Here is a 9,023-nt window from a genome sequence, read left to right on the forward strand (position 1 = left end):
GAACTTGAGTGGGAATTCTAAGTAGTCTTCAAAGACAACTCATTTTCACTTTACGCTTGGTGTGACCAAAAAGTCCCACTCTATTTAACGGTGTATGTATTCAACTTCAGAATTCCCACAACATAGTAAGCTCATGATGGCAACTTTCTTGGCCAGCTGCCTAGCATATCTGTGCCTTCCTTTGATTGGCTAAAACACATAATCATGCATGTTCTCATTGGTTGAGCCCAGTGTTCAGCGAGCTTTCATTCGCCTGATGCATGCTCATGATTCCCTTCATTTCTCTTCCTTCTTTCTCTTTTGCTTTCTCTCACACCAGCCTTTTTTCCATTTGGTTATCTGTTTGTTCTATCAAATAGAGTAGAACAGTTAGGTCCGATTTTAATATGAATCTCGTTGTAAAGAAGGAATCCCTTGGATGGAATGTTTGGCCTTTTTCAACACGATTCGGTTTCAGATTTAGTAGGTTTTCCGAGGTTTAGTCATATGAAATATCACACTTTATTGGCATTTAAAGTTCCATGTAGAACATAAATGGAATCTTTCCATTCCACAAAAGGTTCTTTATAGTGGAAAAAAGGGTCTTTAGATTATTAAAACATTCTTCACACTAAAAAAAAGGGTTCTTTTAAGAACCGTTTAATGGAAGCTTCTTTGGGGAGCCAATAACCTTTCTTCTGTTTGGATTATTATTATTATTATATTTACATTTTATAACATTTTCGTATATGAAGGTTAAAACTAAAAATATTTTTGATTTCATTGAGCTTCACTGATTACAATATATTTAGCATATATTTAAAATATATTTTCGCAAGAAAAAGTATATATCTTTGCGGTGTGGGTATTGTGACAATTGTCGTGGTCTATTATCATGTTGATAGTTAATTTTTGAGAAACTTGAGGAAAACTGACTGCATACATACATTAAAAATCACTGCCTTGCCAGCATAAAATTAAAAATATATAAATGAAAATATATTAAATAAATAAATTAATTAAAATACAATATATTAATTGAAAGTATTATATTAAATATTATAATAATATTACACTTCCCTTTTATTTTAATAAAAAAAAATCTGTCTAAATGATTAAACATCAGCGATTTTATATAGGAAAACATTATTCCTGGCATACCATAATTCCAGAAATGGCATAATTTATGAGGCCACACTTCTGACCTTTGCACATTTGGATAAACCCCCAGATTCCCCAGGTTCCATTTCCCCGCTCGCATACTTCCTGTGTTCTGCCAAATGGCAGTTTTTCCCCCGCCCACGTCATCCTTCCCTGGCTTGAGGCTGAGAACAGTACTTCCCCTACATATGTGTACACTCAACAGCAGCCCAAATGTCTCTGGTGTCTGATTGGTGGCTGGCTCTGATCACGCTCCTGCTGATTGGCCGGATGCTTTGAGCGTGCTGTGATCACGCTGTGAGCGTGTGGCAGCATCTCCTGTCTGACTCTGGCCTGTTCTGTGTAAAATGTGGGTGTCAGCCTTTTAAGGAGCATGGCACTATCTTATAGACATAAACATGGAAAGATTCTTTCTTTCTTTCTTTTTTTTTTTTAGAAGATGCTTTAAATTGATCAAAAGTGGCATTAAATACTTTTATAATGTTACAAAAGATTCAAATTTCAATTAAATGTTGTTCTTTTGAACTTTCTGAAAGAATCCTGAAAAAATGTATCAGGCTTTTCACAAAAAATATTTAAAAAATATTATTTTTAAAGGATCATGTGACACTGAAGTCAAGTCAAGTCAAGTCACCTTTATTTATATAGCGCTTTTAACAATACAGATTGTGTCAAAGCAACTGAACAGCATTAATTAGGAAAATAGTGTCAATAATGCAAAATGACAATAGTAAACACAAATTTTTCAGTTAAAGACAGTTCATCATTGAATTCAGTGATGTCAACATCCAGCTCAGTTTAAATGGTATCTTTGCAATCAAGTCAACGGTATCGCTGGAAATGAAGTGTCCCCAACTAAGCAAGCCAGAGGCGACAGCGGCAAGGAACCAAAACTCCATCGGTGACAGAATGGAGAAAAAACCTTGGGAGAAACCAGGCTCAGTCGGGGGGCCAGTTCTCCTCTGACCAGACGAACCAGCAGTACGGAAAAATCAATTTAAGACGTAATAAAACAGACGATGAACACTATTAACAGCAATTATTATATGATGCAATCAAACTTATAGCAAAACTTCTGAGTAACATTGAGAATATCACTATATATTGTTGCAACACTGAAGACTTGAGTAGTGGCTGCAGAAATATATTGCATTTTAAATCATGTTAAAATAGAACATAATATTTAAAATTGTAATAACATTTCCCAGTATTACTGTTTTTGCTGTATTTGTGATCAAATAAATGCAGCCTTGGTGAGCAGAACAGACTTCTTTAAAAAATCTTACCGACTCCAAACTTAGGAAACGGAAGTGTATGTGTGTTTTAAGTTTTATATCTGTAACTTTGTGTTTTATACTGTATACGATCTTTAAAATTGTTTCAATTCTCTGTGTTGAAACCAACATGTCAAAATCTATCCTGTACAGCAACCTTAAGAACTTGTTGAATGTTTTAAATGGGGAAGTGAAGGTCGCGTTACATGTTGTTAAATAGAAATAGCTGTCTCAACAAATTCAGGCACAGAGAACTGAAACAAAGGCAGATAAACTGATGAAAGACAGGGAAATGGGATTTGTCCAGATCAGCACAGTTAGTGTTGTTTTTTTTTTTCAAAACACTGTATGCTGACAGAAGACATTGTATCCTGACGTACTTGTTACATAAAACCTACTAAAGTTCCAAAAAGTCACAAAAAACGTGCAAAATGTTGTAAACAACTAGACAAACTTTGACTGTTGCACAGACGCTCATTATTGCATCATTACAGGCCAGTGTTGTTTCCCATCCATTGACCCAGTGTGCCAGAATTCACGTGTGAAATTATCAAAACAGCTGGAGGGCTCAGAACGAGCTGCAAAAATGCACACAGACATGTTTTGCGATTGCCTGTGTTGCTGTGCAGGAGCATCTACTGAGCCGCAGACACACTCCTCCCATGAGATCGGAATGTTCTGTTTACAGTCAGTCGAGCAACAACACTTTGAGAAAGAGGAAATATCAGCTTTTCAGCTATCCTTGACCTGTGCTGTACTGCCTATGCACTGAGATACAACCATGCACAGAAACAGAAACAGCATTGGTGCATGAAGGTAAACATCAAAGTGAGTCCATCATCCTAGTTTACGTACGTTTATCATTTTTTAGGAAGCATGCACAAACTATTCAAATCAGTTTAAAACGGAACAGTAACAGTTTATTTTTTTTTATTGAAAGTAACTCACAATTGCAAAGACAGTCCTCTTTGGAAAATATAAATCAGGAGATTCCCAGCTGAAGGTTTGTGATTGTGAACCCCTAGAGGTTTGTAATGGAACTGCAGGGAGTTTGTGGAATTTTGATAGAAAGCCATTGTTAATTAAATTAAAACACACACACACACACACACACACACACACACACACACACACAGGTAAGCATTAAAGGAACACTAGTCTTCACTTAGAAAAGTCTGCAAAAAAAAAAAAAAAGGAAATGTGTGCTAACTTAATGGAAAATGACCAGTAATGACCAGTATAATGTTACAAAGCATCATTCCATTTAAGAAAAATGCTGTTGTTTTTCACTTTCTACTAGTCTTAAGAATTTTGAAAAAATAAAAAAAAATAAAAATAAAATCAGATTATAGTTTGGCTCACTCAGCCAAGTTCAGGTGCATCCTGGGACGCTTTTAAACAGCACCAGAGTTATGAAATGTATTTTCTTTCAGTGTATCTTTTGAAAGGTCAGGACATTAGGCTGCTTAAGATCCCAGGGCCTGCATCTGTCACGTGTCACAGGGGTTCAGCAGATGCTGGGGAAGTCCTTGGCACAGAATATGTGGCTGAAGTGAGCAATGGTGAGACAGCAAGAGTGTGATATCACATATCACATAATTCAGCAGTTTCTAGGTCACTCTGCCTAAGACAATAGAGCACAACCTTTCTATTAGTAGCACATGATCGTATCCAGAAAGGCTGGGTTACAGGATCTGGAGTGTAGAAACAGTCACATCATGTACCTGTTTTTCCCTGTAATTCACTAACATGGCTCCACTCTTAAAGAAACAGTTCACGCAAAAATAAAAAAATTGCTGAAACTGTATTCACTCTCAGGCCATCCAAGATGTAGATGAGTTTGTTCCTTCATCAGAACAGATTTGGAGAAATTTAGCGTTGCATCATTTGCTCACCAATGGATGCTCTGCAGTGAATGGGTGCCGTCAGAATGAGAGTACAAACAGCTGATAAAAACATCACAATCATCCACACCACTCCAGTCCATCAATTAACATCTTGTTAAGCAAAAAGGTGCATGTTCATAATAAAATGTGTTTGCTTCCGGCAAAAATATGGGTCCACTATTTATAATATTACTTCCTCTAGTGAAAAAGTCGTTTGGCCTTTGTCAATACACATTGACAGAAATATGCATTGATCAAGCACCGTTCACAAGCCAAAAGAGTCCAAAACACTCCTAAACTAATATATTGGTGGATTTTGATGTGAGAGGACAACAGGAGATGCACTTTTTCACTGGAAGAAGCATTATTATGGATTATGTCCAGAAACAACAGTTTGAAGTTAAGACGACTTAATGATGAATTTGTTTCTAACAAACATGCAGATTTTCACTTCGCAAGACATTAATTGTTGGACTGGAGTGATGTGGATTACTTGTGGATTATTGTGATGTTTTTATCAGCTGTTTGGCCTCTCATTCTGACGGCACCCATTCACTGCAGAGGATCCATTGGTGAGCAAGTCATATAATGCTAAATTTCTCCAAATCTGTTCTGATGAAAAAAACAAACTCATCTACATATTGAATGGCCTGAGGCTGAGAACATTTCCAGCAAATGTTAATTCCTTTAAATATTGTATCAAAACAGACCTGCGACCCATATTTGGGCAACAATGCACCAGTTTTGAAACCTTGTCATTGGGCATCTGCATTCATTTCTATCATTTAAAGACTCATGCAGAAATCAGTGATGTTCAAAGTCAGATCAAAGGTCGCACAGTCACCTCAGCTGCTGAATAAGCCGTGACTCAGTCCTTCAAGCCAATATTAGAAACAGCGGCAACAACTGCCAACACTTGTGGCTTCATTTAGGTGATACACCACGAACTGACGAGCTGCTGACAAGCCCTGGTGTGAGGACAGTGTCATGGTATATCACAACCCTACTGTCAGCAAGAACTAAGCTGACAGTGACACAACGAGGAAGTGAAAGCACTGAAGCATTTTTGTTTTTTTTACCGAATGCGTTGATTTGGTACTATGTTTGGCACTGCTATTATAGGCAGTGTGTCATTTTCTCCTGAAGTCAGCCTGTACGTATGTCAACATTTCAGTGCAGCATTAATTAGGATTCTGGAAGGACAAAGACATGAGTGAGAAAGCCAGAGATAATGTGCAGCGTAATGCCATTGATTACGTCTGTGTCCTGCTGTGTGTTTAGTCTAAAGTCTGCTGATTCCCCTTCAATGCCCTAATCAGAGAGCTCGACGCAAACAATCACCACATCTCCCTGCTTTCACATGGTGTCCCCCAAGTAATATTATTGTTGTGCTTTTCGAACATGAGAATTTTGAGATATGAGGATCGTGCTGCATAACTGTCATGTCATGAGTCTGATACTGCAGTCAGTGATCATTAGAAGTGCCTGCATCCAGGGTTCATTACAGTATGGGTCACAGCAACTAAACAGTGCTACACTGTAAAAACCTGCAATTGTTATCTTAAACAACTATTTCTACATCATCTTAGCCATTTTGTTGTTGTAACCTAATGTATTTAAGTTGATTCAATAATGTTAAACAGCATTTTTGATTTTAATAAAAATCTAATAAATTACGTTACCACACAAAGCAGGTTTTTAATAAAAAAATCACTTAAGTGTAGTTAAAGAAAGTTCACTTTCATGACTGTTTGTTAAAACACATAAGTAGCCTACACTTTAAAGTGCACTTTGGAATAATGTCAGTAAATGTTTTACTTTAAAGTTAAAGTTACTTAAAGGTTTACTTTAAATAAAAATCATTGTTTTAATAATAACTTCTTTTGATGTGTTGAAGAAGATGGCTAATATATTTTAAATGTACTAAATTGCAACTTCACCACATATTTAAATAGATGACATTGAAGTTTCAGTAGAAATGACATTAAATCATATTTCAGTTCATCATAAATGCTTGTCAGTACATTCAGCAGTACACTTTAACCATATATCAAAAACAATAGAAGTAATCATGAAATTACATATAAAGATGTGCTTAAATCCTACTTAAGTGGGTCAAAAACCATTCAGCTAACTGCATTTAATATAGATTTAAATTATAATATTTAATTATTGCATATTTATTAAAGGTAACACTTTAGTATAGGACCAGTTCTCACTATTAACAAGTATGCCTATTATTAAAATATTGGCTGTTTATTATTACGCACATATTCTGCTTGACGTTATTCTACATCCCTAATCCTATCCAACACCTAAACTTAACAACTACCTTACTAACTATTAATAAGCAGCAAAGTAGTAGTTTATTGAGGCAAAAGTCATAGTTAATGGGTTATTAATAGCAAGAATTGAAACTTAAAATAAAGTGTGACCTTATTATATTAATATAATATTTAATAATTGCCTGCAATTAAATCTCCAGAAATATTATATTTAATTTACATGCACTTATATTCTTTCTTTTAAAGTATAATATGTCTGTAATAGGTACTTTCTTTTTAAATAAGGGATGCTCCATGTGGGAATTCAGTCCTATTGTAACTAAGCAGATTTTGAGTTATTATTTGTGTTCATAGTACAAATAGTGCAGGACAACTCATGCACTAAAGTTCAATACTTAGGATTGGGGACTTCTCTGTCCTCAAGTATGTGCAATAGCAATTATAATACTTGTCCAAATATATATTATTTCTCCTTATTAGTGAATTTATTTTAGAATCTTTTTTCAAAGTTTCTGTTACTAATTGATATGTCATGACTTTCAATCAGTACTAAATTACCTGTTAACGCTGCCAACAACTAATGAAAAAGGAATGCTGGCAAAGCTTTACTCACACTGTGACTGTTTATTGCTTTACTTCAGTTTCATTAACTGGACTGTTTATTGCAGTAACAAGAACATTGTGTCACTGAATAGAATCAATGCCAGATCCCGAGTGAGGAGGAAGTGAGAGCTGTTAACTACGCAAACAGAGGAAGCACACTGCAGTACTTCACCTTCCCTCCGAGCACAATAGAAGGGCTGATCCTGGATCTGAGGAAGCAGGAAAAGGGTGGCGCTGACTCAGCTCTCCCATGGGAGTCAGGAGTTACAGCCGCTTTCGGAGAATCAGCAAATAAATGTAGATAAGCGATTGCTGTACAAAAACATACAACTTTTGTGGTTTGGTGGAGTCCTTGGAATGTAGGTTTACTTGTTTCTGGTAAAGTAAATTCAGATGATTACTGTGGTAATGAAATGATGCAGCACATGACTAACATGTGATCAGAGTCAGAGTTAGAAGAAGGGAGGATTTCATAGCTGTGAGAGCTTTGCAAAACCTGTGACACACAATATTGTCCATAAATACCCTTGTGAAAAAGAAGTGCACTTAACTGTATTGAATGTGCACTTGTAGTGCCACTTACGTGTACTTAAAGAGACACTTTCATATAGGTTTGTTAACACTCTTAAGTACATTTTACAAAGTGCACTTTGTAATAATGTTAAATTAAAAATGTAACTTTAAAGTGCATTTTAAGTATTTATTTATTGTTGTGCTTTAAAGCAGTGCGTTTATTTTGATGTGTCGACTAACGGAAAGTACTTGATTAGAATTTAAACTGCAGTAGCGGACTGGCAAACAGACCTCCTCTCTCAAGCGGGGGCACCATAGTTCGCCCCCGCCCAGCGCTGTGGAAGTTGTGGGTGTGGCCCCTGAGAGGGCACAACTCGTAGCTTCCGGTCTCTCAACTAAGGTTGTTAAGACCATCCTCCAAACCAGAGCTCCCTCAACGAGGAAACTGTACGCCTTGAAGTGGAAGCTTTTCACTTCTTGGTGCGGAGACTACCAGCTCGACCCAGTTAACTGCCCAGTTGGTACAGTGCTGGAGTTCCTGCAGGCCAGATTCTCCGCAGGGTTGACCCACTCCACCTTGAAGGTTTACGTGGTGGCCATTTCGGCCTACCACACCCCTCTCGGTGGTCAGTCAGTGGGCAGACACCGCCTAGTTACACGTTTCCTCCACGGTGTGCTGAGGCTGAGACCTCCGGTACGATCTTGTGTCCCCCCCTGGGACCTAGCTGTGGTGCTAGAGGCTCTCTGTAAAGCCCCGTTCGAGCCTATAGAGAAGATATCTGATCGTCATCTCACTATTAAGACTACCTTTCTTCTAGCGATTTCTTCTCTCAAGAGAGTTGGTGATTTGCAGGCATTCTCAGTGGCCCCTTCTTACCTAGACTTTGCGCCCGGTCTGGCCAAAGCGTTTCTCTACCCGCGAGCGGGCTATGTACCTAAAGTTCCCTCCTCTGCACCACGGCCTGTCATACTTCAGGCCTTCTGTCCTCATCTCTTTCTGGGTCCTGACCAGCAGAAGCTTAACTGTATATGTCCAGTGCGAGCACTAGACGCATACGTCCACAGAGCTGCCCTGTGGAGAAGAGCGGACCAACTGCTAGTGTGCTATGGTCCCCCCAAGAGAGGTCTTCCTGCTACTAAACAGACCCTCAGCCGGTGGATAGTAGATGCCATTTGTATCTCTTATGAGTCCTCTGATCTCCCCTTGCCCTTGGGGGTCAAGGCTCACTCTACCAGAAGTGTGGAAGCCTCCAACGCCTTTCTGGCAGGTGTTTCTATGCAGGACATCTGCAACGCTGCGGGTTGGTCCACGCCCCTTACGT

Source organism: Sinocyclocheilus anshuiensis, unplaced genomic scaffold, assembly GCF_001515605.1.
Source record: "Sinocyclocheilus anshuiensis isolate Anshui unplaced genomic scaffold, SAMN03320099.WGS_v1.1 scaffold132, whole genome shotgun sequence".
Taxonomy (NCBI): Eukaryota; Metazoa; Chordata; class Actinopteri; order Cypriniformes; family Cyprinidae; genus Sinocyclocheilus; species Sinocyclocheilus anshuiensis.